This window comes from Pelophylax lessonae (assembly GCF_965119305.1).
Source record: "Pelophylax lessonae genome assembly, chromosome: 4".
NCBI classification, from domain to species: Eukaryota; Metazoa; Chordata; class Amphibia; order Anura; family Ranidae; genus Pelophylax; species Pelophylax lessonae.
Window position 1 is genome coordinate 254,923,080 of NC_138771.1, and position 18,079 is coordinate 254,941,158.

The window sequence follows — 18,079 nt, forward strand, 5'->3', positions numbered from 1 at the left end:
ACTGCACATTTGTTGAATGGTAAAAGCTCCTAAACAATTAATAAGAATGTGTAATACTTCCATACCTTGATTGCCACCCCTTACTCCTCCCTTAGGCCTCATGCACACTGGACTTTTTACAGCTGCTGTTTTTGGCTTCAGGCATTTTTTTCTGCGGCCAGTAATCTCCCCAGCATGTTATTCTATGTGTCCATGCACACATAGGCTATCAGCATTTATTGGCAGGGGTGTTTTCTGGCTGGAAAAAAACCCCAGAACTAGTGGCTTTTTAGAGGAGTTTTTCAGGTGTTAAAACGCTCTAACTCTGATAAAAGCTTAAATAAAAAGCAGAAAAATGCAGCTATTCAGTGTTTATCAGCATTTTTGAGCCATAAGCTTCTGTGGAGTAAAGTTTTGCTAAACAAATGCTACAGCTCAAAAAAACGCTGAAAAACGCTACTGCAAAAATGCTACAAAACTACAGCTTTCTACAGCTAATGTTACTGGCGTTTTTATAACATCCAGTGTGCATGAGGCCTTCGCGTTCTTTGGACATAGAAACATAGAATGTGTCGGCAGATAAGAACCATTTGGCCCATCTAGTCTGCCCAATATATCTGAATCCTATGAATAGTCCCTGGCCCTATCTTATATGAAGGATAGCCTTATGCCTATCCCATGCATGCTTAAACTCCTTCACTGTATTTGCAGCTACCACTTTTGCAGGAAGGTTATTCCATGCATCCACTACTCTCTCAGTAAAGTAATACTTCCTCATATTACTTTTAAACCTTTGCCCCTCTAGTTTAAAACGGTGTCCTCTTGTGGTAGTTTTTCTTCTTTTAAATATGCTCTCCTCCTTTACTGAGTTGATTCCCTTTATGTATTTAAAAGTTTCTATCATATCCCCTCTGTCTCTTCTTTCTTCCAAGCTATACATGTTAAGGTCCTTTAACCTTTCCTGGTAAGTTTTTTTCCTGCAATCCATATACTAGTTTAGTAGCTCTTCTCTGAACTCTCTCTAGAGTATCTTTCTCTAGCGCTCATTGACAGACGTAGTCCTCGGTGATACAGCACCTTCGGGTTATGTTGCCTCCACAGGAGCAGGACTAGACACGAAATTAAAAAGCTCTGGCCACACCCTAGGGGCAGTCCCAGAGGGTATATCCTCTCTCTCTCTGCCTCAGCAAATCAGTTATTTTCTGTCTAGTTAGGAGTAAGGACCTAGATACCTTGCTGGGATCTTAGGTCCTGGCAAGATTTTTTTCTTAAAAGATTTTTTAGACAGCTTTTTTTCTCCAGTGTTCCTGTGAGATCTTCAAGCAAGAAAGCTGAACTGGGCGACGGGCTGGATGTTGAGATCCGGTGGTCACCCCAGTTCAGCCTACGAGCGCGTGCAGGCCATAGCTCCGCGCTGGGTCGGCCGCGACAAAGTCCCATTAAAGGACTGACCCCGCGAGTTAAACGTCTCGCTGAAACGCCAAAGACCATGAGTCACGGCGTCCATATCGGTCGACAGCCCTCCCGCCCCGGTGGAGAGGGGTACTGTCAGGAGTTGGTGCCCGCCTGGTTCCGGTATGGTGAGTAGTATGTTCCCCCTTTTCCCCTGACGGGTCTTGTGGTGAACGCGGGCCCCTCTCTGTATGGTAAGATAGAGTCCCTCTCTATCCTATAAATGACACAGATCCTCCTACTTTGAGTGTGATTTTATGTGCAAAAAGCCAGGAGGCTTGGTTTGGGAGCTAACAATCTAATTGTATACATGTTAAAAAGATTGTAATCAGTGGCATTCTGGGAATCTTACGGTGATAAGAATAAGCTACCTACCAGTCAGAAGCCACGGACATGTAGACTGCCTTCCTAATCAGATCTCCAGCTATTAGCAGGCCTCCCGAATGGCCATGCGGTCCGCCAGGGCCGGTACCGCCAACCACGCCAAATCCCCATGCAGAGAGAGTGTTGTGTGCCCTGCAGCACACCGCTATTCAGTACAGGCCGCCGCCATTTTTTTTGCTGGATCGCACGAGCCGCCATTTTGGCGTAGCCTCGTGTCTCCAGCATGGGGGCGGCCATGTTTGAGGTGATCCAAACACCTCGTGGAGCTAGGGGAGGCGCCGGAAGGCGTGCAGAGGGGCGGAGCCGCCTCCTTTCTTCCTGGGCAGCCAGCCAAAAGACTTCCTGTTTGTCAAGACAGCGCTGTAACCTGTTGCAGTTAAACTCTGAGCATCAAGTGGTGAGCCTGGGGGTCTATCTCTCTCTCTCTCGATCGATAGGGATCCCTAGCAGGTAACACTAAGGGGCTTTTTGTGGCGCTGGGGGTCTGAAAAAAAAAAAAAAAAGTTTTTTAATTTTGAATTATATTATCCAGGAAAGTGACTGGAATTATCATGGACCCTGCCACACATATTCCCCCACCTGTTTCCCTCGAGGGGGCCACGGGACCCGCCGGTGCACAGAGTGTAGAGTCATTTACAGCAATTTTGGAGTCTATGGTGGCTCGGGTGGAGGCGGCCTGTCAGGGACGGGGGTCAAGGAAGCGACCCCCGCCTACCCCTATACTATCTGACACCTCTGACTCAGATTCAGAGATGGTCACTGCAGTTGCAGGTTCCTCTGCAAGGGCTGTTGTCTCAGGTAAAGCCCCCTCAGACAGTGAGGAGGACGCTTCTTCTCCCGCTATAATTCAGGAAGAAGCATTGGTGGACGCACTAGTTGTGGCAGTGCAGGAAACCTTAAAACTTGAGGCTTTACCGGCAGAGGCAACTGAAACAGAGATTCCTTTTGGTACTAATAAGCCCATCAAAACGGTGAAGGTTTTTCCTGTACCCAAGTGTTTCGGTAATCAGATTAAAGGAGAATGGGAGCATTCTAAACGTACCTTTACTATTTCCAAGCGTATTGCTAGACGCTATCCGTTTGAGGAATCCATCATTAAGAAATGGACGGTACCACCAGTGGTGGATCCACCTATTTCCAGGCTGAATAAAGCCACGGTTATCCCAGTGGAGGACACTTCGTCCTTTAAGGATCCGGTGGATCGAAAGATGGAAGCAGAGTCCCGCACCATCTTCTCTCTGATAGGGTCAGCATTTAGACCAGTAATTGTTATTGGTCTAGTTTCCCAGACACTTACGGAATGGGCGAGAATGGTACGCCAAGACCTTAGGGGAAAAGATATTCCCCAGGAGACATCTGATTTGATGGAACAGATTATACAAAGGCTACAGTTTATCTGTGACGCAGCCTTGGACACTACTCCCTTATTAGGGCATGCATCTATGTCAGCGGTGATCCTCAGACGTGTGCTGTGGTTAAAATGCTGGTCAGCTGACCTAGGTTCCAAAAAGACCTTGACAAATCTCCCTTTTCAGGGGAATCGTCTATTTGGGGCCAACCTAGATGAAATCATTAAGGATGCCACTGGGGGCAAGAGCACTTTTTTGCCACAGGCTGCTAAAGCTAAGGGACCTCGCAACAAGCGAGGACCTTTCTTTACCGCCCATAAAGGGCGCCCGGCTGGTACTAGCGGGAAAGGCAAGACTCCTCCAGGAGGGTTCAAGAAGGGCTGGTCGGACAAGCAGAGGACCAACCCAGCCAAACCCGAAGCAAAGGAGTACACAGCCTGAAGGTGCGCCCCCACCCGGTTTCAGGGTGGGGGGACGTTTTCACCGGTATTCAGGACATTAGATCGAGCATCAACCACTACTACCGGTGCGATTCTTCCCTTCCAACATTTAAGTACTACAGGAAGCGGTAGTTACCGTTCCCTGAATAGATCTTTTCCTTTACCTTTTCCTAAGATTAGTCCCTATACCTCACAGGAATCGGATCTGGTTGACCAGATAGGCCAAGTAGCCTCTAGTCGGGTGACTTCGGTCCCTGAGGTTCAACCAGAAAAGATCACCCTTCCTGATAACAATCAGGTATCTGATAAATGTGTGGGAACAGAAAACGACCAGACTTTCTCGGATGGTCGGGGCCAGATACCTCTAGGGACGCCTGGTTCAGATTCTATCAGCGCCAGTGGTCCTAGAAATTCTAGGCTGGCCTCCTCAAGCCGGCCTGGCCGACTTGGACATGCTAGTCGCAGACGTTCCGTGGGAACTTCGTCTCAGGGAGTGTCTGTGGTCTCAAGGACCAATTTACCATCATGCTTTACAGTCGCTGGTTTTAATGGCCTGGCCATCGAGACCCAAGTACTGAAGGACAGAGGTTTGTCTACTTCAGTCATTCCTACCCTTATTAAAGCAAGGAAAGTGACTTCCAGCAAGGTCTATTATCACACATGGAAGACTTATATTGCGTGGTGCGAATCTTTAGGATTTCCTCCACGTACCTATTCGGTGACTCGAATATTGGCCTTTTTGCAACAAGGGGTTGAGCAGAAGCTAGCCTTGAGCACCATCAAGGGTCAAGTTTCAGCATTAGCAATCTTCTTTCAGAAGCCTTTAGCTACCAAGTCCTTGGTGCGGAATTTCATCCAGGGGGTGCGGCACCTGGCTCCACCAGTCCGCGCGCCCTTACCGCCCTGGGATCTTAATTTGGTTTTGTCGGTTCTACAGAAACCTCCTTTTGAAAACATCAGGGAGATTCCCTTGCTTACTTTATCCCAGAAGGTGGCCTTCTTGGTAGCTATTACTTCTGCTCGCAGGGTGTCAGAACTGGCTGCATTATCATGCCAGTCCCCATACCTAGTGATTCATAGGGATAAGGTAGTACTTCATCCTAAGCCATCTTTTCTTCCTAAGGTGGTTTCAGATTTTCATCTGAATGAAGATATTGTACTACCTTCCTTGTGTCCTCAGCCCAAGCATCATCGGGAACATGCGTTGCATTCCTTAGATGTGGTTCGGGCAATCAGGGTATACCTGAAAGCTACGGAATCATTCCGTAAGACGGATTCACTTTTTGTGATCACGGATGGCCCCAGAAAGGGTTTGCCTGCATCTGCCGCGACCATTGCCAAATGGATTAGACAAACGGTGGTACAGGCTTATTCTATTAAGGGTCAGAGTCCTCCGTTCCCTGTTAGGGCGCACTCCACTCGAGCGCTCAGTACTTCTTGGGCCTTTCGCCATCAGGCGTCAGTGGTCCAGGTATGTAAGGCGGCCACCTGGTCGTCGGTACATACCTTTACAAAATTCTATAAAATTGATGTGACGGCATCGGCGGATGCCTCATTTGGCCGCAAGGTTTTGCAGGCCGCAATTTGAGGAGACCGGTGGTCTACCTCGAGGGTTTTTTCTGTTTGAAAAAAAAAAAAAGATTTTTTCTCTTTTTTGTTGAGTCTCATCATTAAGGATGAGCATTGTAAACTTCTAGTTGGCACCGGTTGGGCCTTCTAGATTGGGATTTGATTTTCATTTTCCCACCCTTCATTTGTGATACTGCTCTGGGACGTCCCGAAGGTGCTGTATCACCGAGGACTACGTCTGTCAATGAGCGCTAGAGAAAAATGGATTTTTGTAAAATCTTACCGTAAAATCCTTTTCTCTTAGCTCATTGACAGACGTAGTCCCCGCCCCTCTGTTTTTTTGAGTTGGGTTGGGTTAAAATCTCTAAAGACTGCTTTTTCACATAACTGATTTGCTGAGGCAGAGAGAGAGAGGATATACCCTCTGGGACTGCCCCTAGGGTGTGGCCAGAGCTTTTTAATTTCCTGTCTAGTCCTGCTCCTGTGGAGGCAACATAACCCGAAGGTGCTGTATCACCGAGGACTACGTCTGTCAATGAGCTAAGAGAAAAGGATTTTACGGTAAGATTTTACAAAAATCCATTTATATCCTTCTGGAGATATGGCCTCCAGTACTGCGCACAATACTCCAAGTGAGGTCTCACCAGTGTTCTGTACAGCGGCATAAGCACTTCTCTCTTTCTACTGCTTATACCTCTCCCTATACATCCAAGCATTCTGCTGGCATTTCGTGCTGCTCTATTACATTGTCCTCCCACCTTTAAGTCTTCTGAAATAATTACTTCTAAATCCCTTTCCTCAGATACTGAGGTCAGGACTGTGTCAAATATTCTATATTCTGCCCTTGGGTTTTTACGCCCCAGGTGCATTATCTTGCACTTATCCACATTAAATTTCAGTTGCCAGAGTTCTGACCATTCTTCTAGTTTTCCTAAATCCTTTTCCATTTGGCGTTTCCCTCCAGGAACATCAACCCTGTTACATATCTTTGTGTCATCAGCAAAAAGACAAACCTTAACATCGAGGCCTTTTGACATACTGGAAGGTAGGCTCCGTGTTTCCTAATCATTATTAACTGTGATCCAGCATAAGCAGGGGGAGTCTCCCGGGGCTTAAGGGGCGCAAGAAAAACCAGGAGTCCCCCTTGCGACCCTAGCCGAGGGGAACTCAACTACACACTATGAACAGAAGTGAGAACCTTAGGAGTTCATTCAGGTATATGACACATTTACTGAAGATATGTGTCCATAAAATCATTACATGATTTATGTTAACTGCAATTAGACCAAGTACCAGAATGTGCTGCCCTAATATTCTATTGGCACCTTGGGATTGTTTTTATGCTGTGTTCTTAACCAAGCTATGATGCTGCTATAGGGGAGTGCAGAAATCTGGCTGCCCTATTTGGCAGAGGTCCCTTAGTCATAAGACTGGCTGCACAAATCACACATTTGTTGGAAAAATAAAACGGTTTCAAATATATATTTTAACTGCTTGCCTTGATTCCAGCTTTACAGCTAAATAGCCACTCTAACAGAAAATACATTGTAGGATACATATGATAAAAATAAATATGTGACCTGCCACTGCTGGCTTCCTTCAGGAAATGATAGTTGCATGACTGTTTTGTTCAGTATATCGGAGTCAAAAACCTACAAAGACCTTGCAGCAATGAGAGCTTGAAGCAAAGTCTGGATTCCTCATCTTAATGCTTTTTGTTGACTCAGAAAGCAATGATGCTAAATCATCATAATGATAACAGAGCATCTTCAAAATGGTGATTAGCAATAGAAGTTCCTCTTACGACAGCTGCACTATATTTATGAGCTATTAGCGTTTAATAAAAATGCAGTTTCCCTTTCGTTCATCGACAGACACAGCGCTACATAAATCATAACTACTGGGCTATATTGCCTCCTCCAGGAGTAGGACTAGGCAGAACAAAAAACAGCTGGCTACTCCCATTTGCTTTCCTTCTTGGTATATACCCCCCCCCCCTCTCTGCTCTAGGTAATCAGTTTTAATCTTTCTAGTCAGGAATAAAGACCTAGGCTCCCAGCTGAGATCACTAAACCTAGCAATTTTTTCTCCTTCCTTACATCTTTTTTGTGTTTTCTCTTGGGAGATCTGCAATCAAGTGCCAGGCTGGGCGACGGGCTGGATAATCTAGATCCAGTGGTCCGCCCCAGCCCAGCCAGCGAGCGCATGCAGACCGCAGCTAGGCGCTATGTCGGCAGCGACATAGCCTCACGGACAGAGGCTGGCTGCGAGTTAAACGTCTCGCAGGGTCGCATACAACAGGGCTTGGGTCTGAGTCGCAGCGGTCCCTTGGCCGACAGCTCCCCTACTTCGGTGGCGAGGAATCTGTCTGGAGCATTACTCGCACCATGGAAGAGTAAGTACAGTCCCCCCTCTCCCCTTTTGATGTTTTTTTGGGGTGGATAAGGGTAAACCCCAGGGACGGTCGGACCTGCCTGCAGGTTCCCTCCTCCCATCCTTAAATCCCTCAGTGAGCTGGGCATCCCCCACTCCCTTTCCCCCCCTGTCTGGACCTGAAGTCTGGTGGGGATCCCAGGGCAGAGAATGTAGCAGAGACCCCCAGGGTCTCCCCCGCTATCCCCATTCTGTAAGGGTCCTGGGATAGTGTGTTTCCTGCCCTGGTAGTCTGGAGGGGTCCCAGTGTAGGAGACCCCTAGGTGCATGCCCTACTGTTTGCAGTGTGGGTATAGTGCAGGGGGTCCAAGTGCAGAGGGCGCAGGGAAGACCCTGGCAGCATGCTTCAGCATTTGTAGCTGATGGTGGCCATTTTTCTTAGTCTGGCTGTGCTCCGGTTGGCGGCCATATTTGTGTAGCCTGATGATGTCACGGGGGCCATTTTCCCTTAGTCAGGGAGGAGCTGGAGATGACCGAAGCCTCGTGGGGATGCCGAAGCTCCTCCTCTTCCTCCTCTGTTTCCTCTACCTGTGCCCAGGACATATGAACAGGGAAGGCTTCCATGATGATGTTGGGTTTGAAATTCTCAGAGTTCCTCTGGTCGGTAGGGAGAGTCTTTGGGGGTCCCTGTTATCTCTCTGCCGATAGGTACCCAGAGCCTTGAGGGGATCCTTTAGTGGTGCCAAAAGATCGTTTTTGTACTTCAAGGTCTTCCTTTCCTTATGGAGCCTCATGGTCACATCTCCTCCACTGACCCCCTCATGGAGGTGGCAGGTCCCTCAGAACCCCAGCTTCCCATGGTTGCACTGATGGCGGTCCTCCAGCCCTTATTGTCTAGGGTGAAAGTGGCGTGTGGGCAAAGGCCCAGGAGGAAGCATCCCCCTGCCTTCCCCTGCTTATTCTTTCTCATCTCATTCTGAGACTGATGCCACTGTGAATGCGGCCGGTCCAGGGGGACTGAATATCACACCCCCCAGATCCATCCGATAGTGAAGAGGATTCCTCCATGGTCGCAGCAGCAAATGAAAAAGCACTGGTAGACTTATCAATGCAGTGCGTGAGACTTTAAAAACGGAGGATGCGGCTGATGTAGCCACGGACATGGCTGGTATCATTTGCTACACATAAGTAGCCTCGTCCAAAGGTGTTTCCTTATGTGCCTCATTTTGACAGGTTTTCCTGTAAGGAATGGGAACAACCAAAATTACCCTTTGTGGTTACCAAACGTTTTGCTGTACATTACCTTTTTGAGGAGTCACTTAAAAAAGTGGACTAGTTCACCAGTGGTGGACCCTCCTGTTTTCAGGTTGAATAAAGCAACCATGATCCCAGTAGAGGAATCCCCGTCCTTTGAGGACCTGGCTGACAGGAAAGCTCTCATTGATCTGCCCTTTCAAGGCGATCGCCTGTTTAGATTTAGATATTTAAATTATTTAGTGCTTGTGGGACAGAGAAAAAGGGAAATAGATCTTTTAAATCTTCCCCGGGAGGTTCCAAGCAACCTTAGTCTGGTAAGCCTAGAGCTAGCTTCTCTGGACCAGCAGACAAGACCCCTTCAGCATGAAGGTCTGCCCTATTGGGGTGGGGGGGACATCTTTGCTGGTTTTTGGCCCTGCGGACTTCTTTTGTGAGCATCAAGGAGATCCGCAAAATTATTTTGGGGGTACCCAGAAAGGGGGGCAAAGTTTATTCTTTTCAGGTTTTTTAGGTCCTGAGTCTCCTTGTGTGGATTTAATTCCTGCAAAGATTCAGGTGATTTCTGAACTAACTAAGGTCCCCCCCTATCCCTGTCCAGGGAATTGAATTAGCCAACTGTCACACAGACAGTTCTCACTCCTGATTTGCATAAAGGTTCTGAATCTGGTGGTATCCACCTTCAAGACAGTTCTGTTTCCACAATCCCACATGCAGCTCCTTTAGCAGGTTTGGCTCCACAGGAGGATACCGAAGTTCATGACGAGGTCACGGGGTCCTCTGACCGATGCTTCAGGCATCCAAGGGCCATGGTAAGGCCAGTATCCTCCTCCGCTCAGGCTGCTTCCGCAGTTTTTGCAAGGCATTGAGAGCGAGGATCTTCCTATCATCCTGGTGGCCGTAAACATCCCTTGGGGGGTTCCTCTCAGAGAAGACCAGTTGTCCCAAGGGCTAATCGACCATCCTGCTTTACAGTTGCTGGTTGTAATGGCTTAGCTATTGAAAGCCAGGTACTGAGGGATAGAGGTTTATCTGGATCAGTGATCCCTACTATGGTAAAGGAGAGGGCCTGGTCATTAAGCAGGAAAATCTTCCGGTCTTAAAGTGGTTAAGGAAACTTATGTTTAGCCTTGATTTATTTTCCTCACCTCTCACTGCTTTTGGATGTCCCAGTAGGTATGATTAATGGAGTGCAGTGTCTGTCGATGGATGAAAGAGAAAACTGGATTTTTGTGCTTACCGTAAAATCCATTTCTCTAAATTCATTGACGGATACAGCACCCACCCCTCTATGGAGATCTTATACTTCTAATACTGCTTGCTACTAAACTTATTACCTAGAGCAGAGAGGGGGGTTATATATCAAGCTGAGGACGGATGGGTTTAGCCAGGTGTTTTTTGTTCTGCCTAGTCCTACTCCTGGAGGAGGCAATATAGCCCAGTAGGTATGATTTATGGAGCGATGTGTCCGTCGCACTCAGAAATATTGATTTTTCGGTAATAGATGACGATTAAGGACATCTAGATCCTCCTGCTTTGTTTTGAGCTCTTTGCAACCAGATCAGCTCCCCCCTTGAACCCTATGGTTAGGAATCTACTATGTGCCCATGCACATGGCAATTTTTTTAATGCATTTTAGAACCATAAAAGCAACAGAGAGGAGTGCTTCTGGTGTGCCAAGCACAACCCAGTGCAGGTAAGGTTCTGTCATCCTCTTAAGCAACGGTATATAGAAACCAATATTTCTCTGTCGCTCATTGACAGACACAGTCCTCTTTGATTAATATCAAATTGGGTTATACTGCCCTCTACAGGAGTAGGACACTAGGCAGAAGAAAACGTTCTGGCCACACCTTAGGGGCAGTCCCAGAGGGTATATCCTCTCTCTCTCTCTGCTACAGGCTGTCAGTTTTTTTCTGTCTAGTCAGGACCTAAGTTCCTTGCTGGGATCTTTGGTCCTGGCAAGATTTTTTTAGAAATTTTTTTTCTTTTTTAGGCAGCTTTTTTCTCCAGTTGTTCCTGTGAGATCTTCAAGCAATTATGCCGGATCTGGGCGACGGGCTGGATTTTGAGGTCCAGTGGTCACCCCAGCCGGCCTACAAGCGCGTGCAGATTCCAGCTCCGCGCTGGATCGGCCGCGACACATTTCAACAATTTTGCTGGAACTGGGCGACGGGCTGGATGTTAAGATCCAGTGGTCACCCCAGTCAGCCTACGAGCGCGTGCAGGCCCTAGCTCCGCGCTGGGTCGGCCGCGACATAGTCCCACTGGACAGGGACTGGCCCTGCGAGTTAAACGTCTCGCCGGGAGGCCGACGACCAGTTGGAAACTGAGTCGCGGCGTCCGTATTGGTCGACAGCCCCCCCACCTCGGTGGAGAGGGGTTCTGTTGGGAGTGGGTGCCCGCCGGTTCCGGTATGGTGAGTAGTATGTTCCCCCTCTCCCCTGTCGGGTTTTGGGCTGGGTCCCCCCTCTATCCTATAACGTGTCACAGATCTCCCTCTTGAGTGTGATTTGGACCAGGAGGCTTGGTTTGGGAGCTGACTATCGGATATTCACTGTAAAGAGTGGGCACGGTAAAGGGAGGTGCGTCCAATTCTGGACTTGAGAGCACTCAAGTGTTTTGTCCGGGTACAAAAATTCAAGATGGAGTCCATCCGAACAGTGGTGGCCTCTCTGCATCAGGGGGATTTCCTGGCGTCCATAGACATCAAGGATGCCTATCTTCATATCCCCATCTTTGCAGGACATCAGCGTTTTCTTCGCTTTTCCCAAAGATCATCCCTGGTTCCCACCAGGAGACTGAACTATCTGGGCCTAACTTTGGATACATCCTTGGCAAGAGTGTTTCTCCTTGCGGAGAAACTCCAGAAGATTCAGTCAACGATTCGGATGTTGCTGTCTGTCCACTGGCCTTCCCTTCGGACTTGCATGAGGGTCCTGGGACTGATGGTGTCCTCCTTCGAGGCAGTACAGTTTGCCCAGTCTCATACCCGAATTCTCCAAAAGGAGATTCTTCTCAAATGGAATCGGAATCCCGATTCCCTGGACAATCGGATCCGGTTGAGCGAGCGGACCAGGGAGTCTCTGGTCTGGTGGCTTCGGTCTCCGATGCTCAGCCAGGGGAAGTCATTTCTTCCGATAGAATCCAGGTTACCGATAAATGTATTGGAACTGAGAGCGATCAGACTTTGACTGATTTACTGGACCGTGCAACTCCAGGGCAGCCCGGTTCGGATCCAGACGGACAATGCCACGGCCGTGGCTTATGTCAATCACCAAGGGAGCACCAAGAGTGTCCTGGCGGCCATCAAAGTGGCCAGCAATCTTCGTTGGGCGGAACGGTTTGTTCCGGCTCTCTCCGCGGTATTCATTCCGGGGGTGGAAAATTGGCAGGCAGATTATCTCAGCCGTCAGATTCTGGATCAAGGGGAATGGTCTCTTCATCCAGAGGTATTTCACCAGCTGTGCCTTCATTGGGGCACCCCGGATGTGGATCTGTTGGCATCTCGGCTCAACAGGAAGGTGCGGAGGTTTGTAGCCCGCTCCTGAGATCCTCTAGCGGACGCAGCAGACGCGCTGGTCGCCCCGTGGGGACAGTATCAGCTACTGTATGCCTTCCCTCCTCTCAAGTTGCTGCCGAAACTTCTTCGCAGGATAGAGGTGGAGGGAATTCCAGTTATCCTGGTAGCTCCGGACTGGCCTCGTCGACCCTGGTACGCCGACTTGGTCAGGCTGGTCGCGGACGCTCCTTGGAGACTTCCTCTCAGGGAGGATCTGCTGTCTCAGGGACCGATCTTCCATCCTGCTTTACAATCGCTGGCTTTAACGGCCTGGCTATTGAGACCCAGGTGCTGAAGGACAAGGGATTGTCAACTTCAGTTATTCCTACTCTAATTAAAGCAAGGAAAGCGACTTCCAGAAAAGCCTATCATCGCCAGTGGTGTATTTTGGTTTTGTGCTGCCCTAGGCAAAACTAAAATTGTGCACCCCCCCCTCCTTTGTAAATTTGCCCCACTCCTTTTTTAACGGATGTGACTCCTTCCAAAATTGAAGGACTACAAGTCCCAGCATGAACCCCTGAGATCTCACAAGAGGGGGGGGGTGAGAGGGGGTGGGTGACGGAGAGAGGGGGAGGGTGACGGAGAGAGGGGGTGGGTGAGGGAGAGAGAGGGGGGGTGAGAGGGGATGAAAGAGAGGGAGGGGGGTCAAAGAGTGAGAGAGAGGATGAGAGAGAGGGGATGAGAGAGAGAGAGGGAATGAGAGAGAGAGGGGGGGTGATAGAGAGAGGGAGGGATGAGAGAGAGAGAGAGAGAGAGAGAGAGAGTGAGAGAAGGGGTGAGAGGAGGGATGAGAGAAAGAGGGGGGAGAGAGGGGGATGATAGAGAGAGGGGGGGATGAGAGAGAGAGGGGGAATGAGAGAGAAAGAGAGGGGGTGAGAGAGAGAGGGGGGATGATAGAGAGAGGGGGGATGAGAGAGGGGGGGGTGAGAGAGAGAGAGAGGGGGGTGAGAGAGATAGATGGGGTGAGAGAGAGAGAGAGAGAGAGACAGGAGGGGTGTGAGAGAGGGAGTGAGAGAGAGGGGGGAAGAGAGAGAGGGGGGATGATAGAGAGGGGGGGATGAGAAAGAGAGAGGGGGGGATGAGAGAGAGGGGGGTGAGAGAGGGGGTGAGAAAGAGAGAGAGAAAGGGGAGGTGAGCGAGAGAGGGGGATGAGAGAGAAAGAGAGAGGGGGTGAGAGAGAGCGGGAGATGAGAGAGAAAGAGAGAGGGGGTGAGAGAGAAAGAGAGAGGGGGTGAGAGAGAGAGAGGGGGTGAGAGAGAAAGAGAGAGGGGGTGAGAGGGGGAGGTGAGAGAGAGGGAGAGAGACAGGAGGGGTGTGAGAGAGAGGTGAGAGAGAGAGGGGGGTGAGAGAGGCGGCTCTAGCAACCAGTGGCCAATAAAGTCTCAGGTGGAGGGGGGGGCGACTTTTTTGCTGCCCCCTGCAAAGTGCTGCCCTAGGCCTGGGCCTTGTTGGCCTAGGCCAAAATACAGCACTGATCATCGCACATGGAAGTCTTATATTGCGTGGTGTGAATCCCTTGGATTTCCTCCACGTGCCTATTCGGTGACCCGAATCTTGGCTTTTCTGCAACAGGGGGTTGAGCAGAAGCTGGCCTTGAGTACTATCAAGGGTCAGGTTTCAGCGTTAGCAATCTTCTTTCAGAAACCTTTGGCTATTCATTCCTTGGTGCGGAATTTCATCCAGGGGGTGCGGCACCTGGCTCCACCAGTGCGCGCGCCTTTACCGCCCTGGGATCTTAATTTGGTGTTGTCGGTTCTTCAGAAACCTCCCTTTGAAGATATTAGGGAGATTCCCTTGCTTACTTTATCCCAGAAGGTGGCCTTCTTGGTGGCCATAACTTCTGCACGCAGGGTGTCAGAACTGGCCGCATTATCTTGTCGTTCCCCATATCTGTTGGTTCATAGGGATAAGGTGGTTCTTCGTCCGAATCCTTCCTTCCTAAAGTGGTTTCAGAGTTTCATCTGAATGAAGATATTGTGTTACCTTCCCTGTGTCCTAAGCCCAGTCATCCTCGGGAGTTTGCGTTACATTCCTTGGATGTGGTTCGGGCAATCAGGGTATACTTGAAAACTACGGACTCGTTTCGTAAGACGGATTCACTTTTTGTGATCACGGATGGCCCCAAGAAGGGGTTGCCTGCATCTGCCGCGACTATCTCCAGATGGATCAGACAGACGGTGGTACAGGCTTATTCTATTAAGGGTCGGAATCCTCCGTTCCCTGTTAAGGCGCACTCCACTCGGGCGCTTAGTGCTTCCTGGGCCTTCCGCCATCAGGCGTCAGTGGTCCAGGTTTGCAAGGCGGCTACCTGGTCGTCGGTTCATACCTTTACAAAATTTTATAAAGTTGATGTGATGGCATCGTCGGATGCCTCTTTTGGCCGCAAGGTTCTGCAGGCCGCAATTTGAGGAGATCGTTGGTCTACCTCGAGGGTTTTTTTCTGTTGGGTTTTCAGTTGAGTCTCATCCTTTTGTCTGATGAGCCTTTAAGATTTCTAGTCGGCACCGGTTGGGCCTTCTAGATTGGATTTTGATTTCCGTTATCCCACCCCTCATTTGTGGCACTGCTTTGGGACGTCCCAATTTGATATTAATCAAAGAGGACTGTGTCTGTCAATGAGCGACAGAGAAAAATGGATTTTTGTAAGATCTTACCGTAAAATCCTTTTCTCTTAAGCTCATTGACAGACGCAGTACCCGCCCCTCTATTTTTGAGTTGGGTTGGGTTAAATTCTCTGACACTGCTTTGTGACATAACTGACATCCTGTAGCAGAGATAGAGAGGATATACCCTCTGGGACTGCCCCTAAGGTGTGGCCAGAACGTTTTCTTCTGCCTAGTGTCCTACTCCTGTAGAGGGCAGTATAACCCAATTTGATATTAATCAAAGAGGACTGCGTCTGTCAATGAGCTTAAGAGAAAAGGATTTTACGGTAAGATCTTACAAAAATCAATTTTTTACCACTGGTACCCTTCAAGGAAAACTCAAAGGTCACTACAAGGGGTGGCGCTGCCAAAAATTAAAAACCTATCCTATCATTTTTTTGTACTTTGTGTAACAGAGGTTTAAAACCATGAAAATAGGGGGAAAATCTTAGGGAAGGAATCTAGGATGGAAAAGGATCTGGGGTCCTAGTAAATCACAGGCTTAGCAATAGCGAGCAAAGCTAGCAGACTATTAGCATGCATTAAAAAAGTGTTTACTCAATGATAAAACTATACTTCCATCATGGTACAAAACTGTGGTTTGGCCACATCCTGAGAATGCCATTCAGTTCTGGTCACCAGTCCACATGAGGGATGTACTGGAAGTAGAGGAGAAAGTCAACAGAAGGGCAACAAAACTGATAAGGGGATCGGAGGACCTCAGGAACGACTACATATACATAAAACGTATTCTCCCTGGTAAAGTGACGCTTTAAAAGGAGATATGATTTCAATATACAAATATCTAAATGGTGGTCTCAGGTCGCTTGAAGTAGAACTGCAGGCAATTTTTTTTCTTTTTTAATTTTTGGATAGGGCAAGAGAGAGTTCTAACCCCTGTCTAATTTTTTTCACCATCTGTGACCCATTACAGAGTTTCCCCTTCACTTCCTGTCTTATAGCCAAACAGGAAGTGGGAATAAATCCCTGCAAATTAAAGCAGTGCTCCAGCCCCCCATGGAAAAATTTAAAGTCAGCAGCTACACATGCGGTAGTTGTTGACTTTTAATATTAGGACACTTGCCTGTCCTGGAATCCAGTGATGTCAGCACCCCAGCTGATGTTTACACCGGCTCTAGGGTGCAGCCTCCACCATAGCCTGTAAGGGAAACCAGCAGTGAAGCCTTGCTGCTTCACAGCTAATTCCCTACTGTGCGTTCGTGAAGTGAGCTGTGCTTTCTGAATGGCCTGGCACCAGGGAAAGAGGCCGAACTTCTGACGTACCTCATCTTCCCCTGAAAGGTGGCAAATGTGGCACGGGGGGGGGGGGGGCAGATAAGCAGAGCCCCCAGATCACCAAAACTAGGAAGATTTCCCCTCTGTTACTTTGTTGGGGACAACCCAAAATTTGGAATTTTCTTTTACTTTCATTTTCAATCATAATGGTAAACAGGACAAATCCCTAATGGGGCACACAGCATAAAAAAAGTGACAGGCATTTGAATCCCTCTCCTCTCCATCCAAAAAAAAAAAAAAAAGTTGTGCCTTTAGTTATACTTTAAAAAGGAAGGAAAGCTTCCTCTGTAACTTGTGCCTGTGATAAGGCTTACCTATAGCTACTTTAAATATCTCCTAAACTTGAACCTTTTAGGAGATATTTACTTTACATGCAATACAAAAAGCGCTCACTTCCCCCACCTATAACTGGTCTAAACAGCAAGGAGCACTGGAAGGGCAAACGCATGTCAAAAAAGCCAAGCAATTTCAAGTCACAACTTACCTGCGACCAACCCAATTAACCTGTCTAACAGCAGCGTTAAAAACAGGGGTTTAGTTGCACACATTTGCAAATACATGCGTAAGCTGCAGGCTCCGGCAAGGCACCCTGATATCTGCAGTTCCTAACTCTACCTATAAAGAGTCTCCACAGTGGGAGCACATGTATTCTGATAGATTCATTTGGTTGGTCGCAGGCTGGTTGCTAAGTTGTGACTGGAAACTCCTTGGCTTTTTTTATTTACTTTGCATGCAGCCAGCAACATCACTGGCGCATGCGCTCTTAAGGAACAGCCGCCTGTGCCGTTCCTTCAGAGCCCTGTGCCGTGAACAGCGGCTACCGTGTGCATGCGCGGGAGTAATGTCATCATGGCTCCAGCCAATCAGATTGCCGGAGAACGTGAACCTGGAAGGAAGACTGGTTAACAAGTCAGCCTTGTCAGCGGTGTGTGGGTGCAGCTGCCGGGGCTTCATTTTAAGGTAAGTATTTCATAATGAGCTAGTATGTGATGCATACTAGCTTGATATGCCTTTGTCTTTCAGGTTTTTTTTTTTTTTTTGGGAGGTTTACAACTTCTTTAGGAAGACATGAGGCCACTAAATGAAATTAGACGAGAAGCGGTTTAACCTTCAACTACATACAGTATGGGGTTCTTTACTGTTAGAGTGGTAGGGATGTGGAACTCCCTTCCACAATTGGTGGTGTCAGGGGAGACTGTCGATAATTTAAAAAAAACTTTTAGATAGGCATCTTAGCGAATGCAATATACAGGGTTATGGGAAATGGAAGAGACATACATAAACACACACTTATACACGCACAGGTTGTACTGGATGGACTGATAGCTTTATTCAACCTTAACAACTATGCAACAGGAATAGAGGGGAAATCTTTCAATGGGGAGACCAGTTCTGCTTACCCTGATGACAACCAGGGATTTCCTCACTAAAGCCCCATACACACACGCAGATCGTCGTCATACAAATGTTCGTCTTTTCTCCCCGGGATGTCGGTGTCTGTTGAAAAGTGCAAAGACAGCACAAGGACAGCACAAGAATTTTGTCCGCAGACTTCAGCTGACTGCAGAAGTGATGTCATGTAATGGTTAACTTTCCCTGTGTTTTTTATTTTCTGAGCATGCCCAGTCTTGCAAATCTGCGGTCTGTCAGCTGATTTCTGTACTGACAGGCAAACAATTGTCCGTTCTGGTGTCCGCAGACAAAAATTTTCATGTTTGCAAGAAAGACTCTTGTCCGCGGATTGTGTGCAGACAGCTGTCGGAGGCACCATACTAA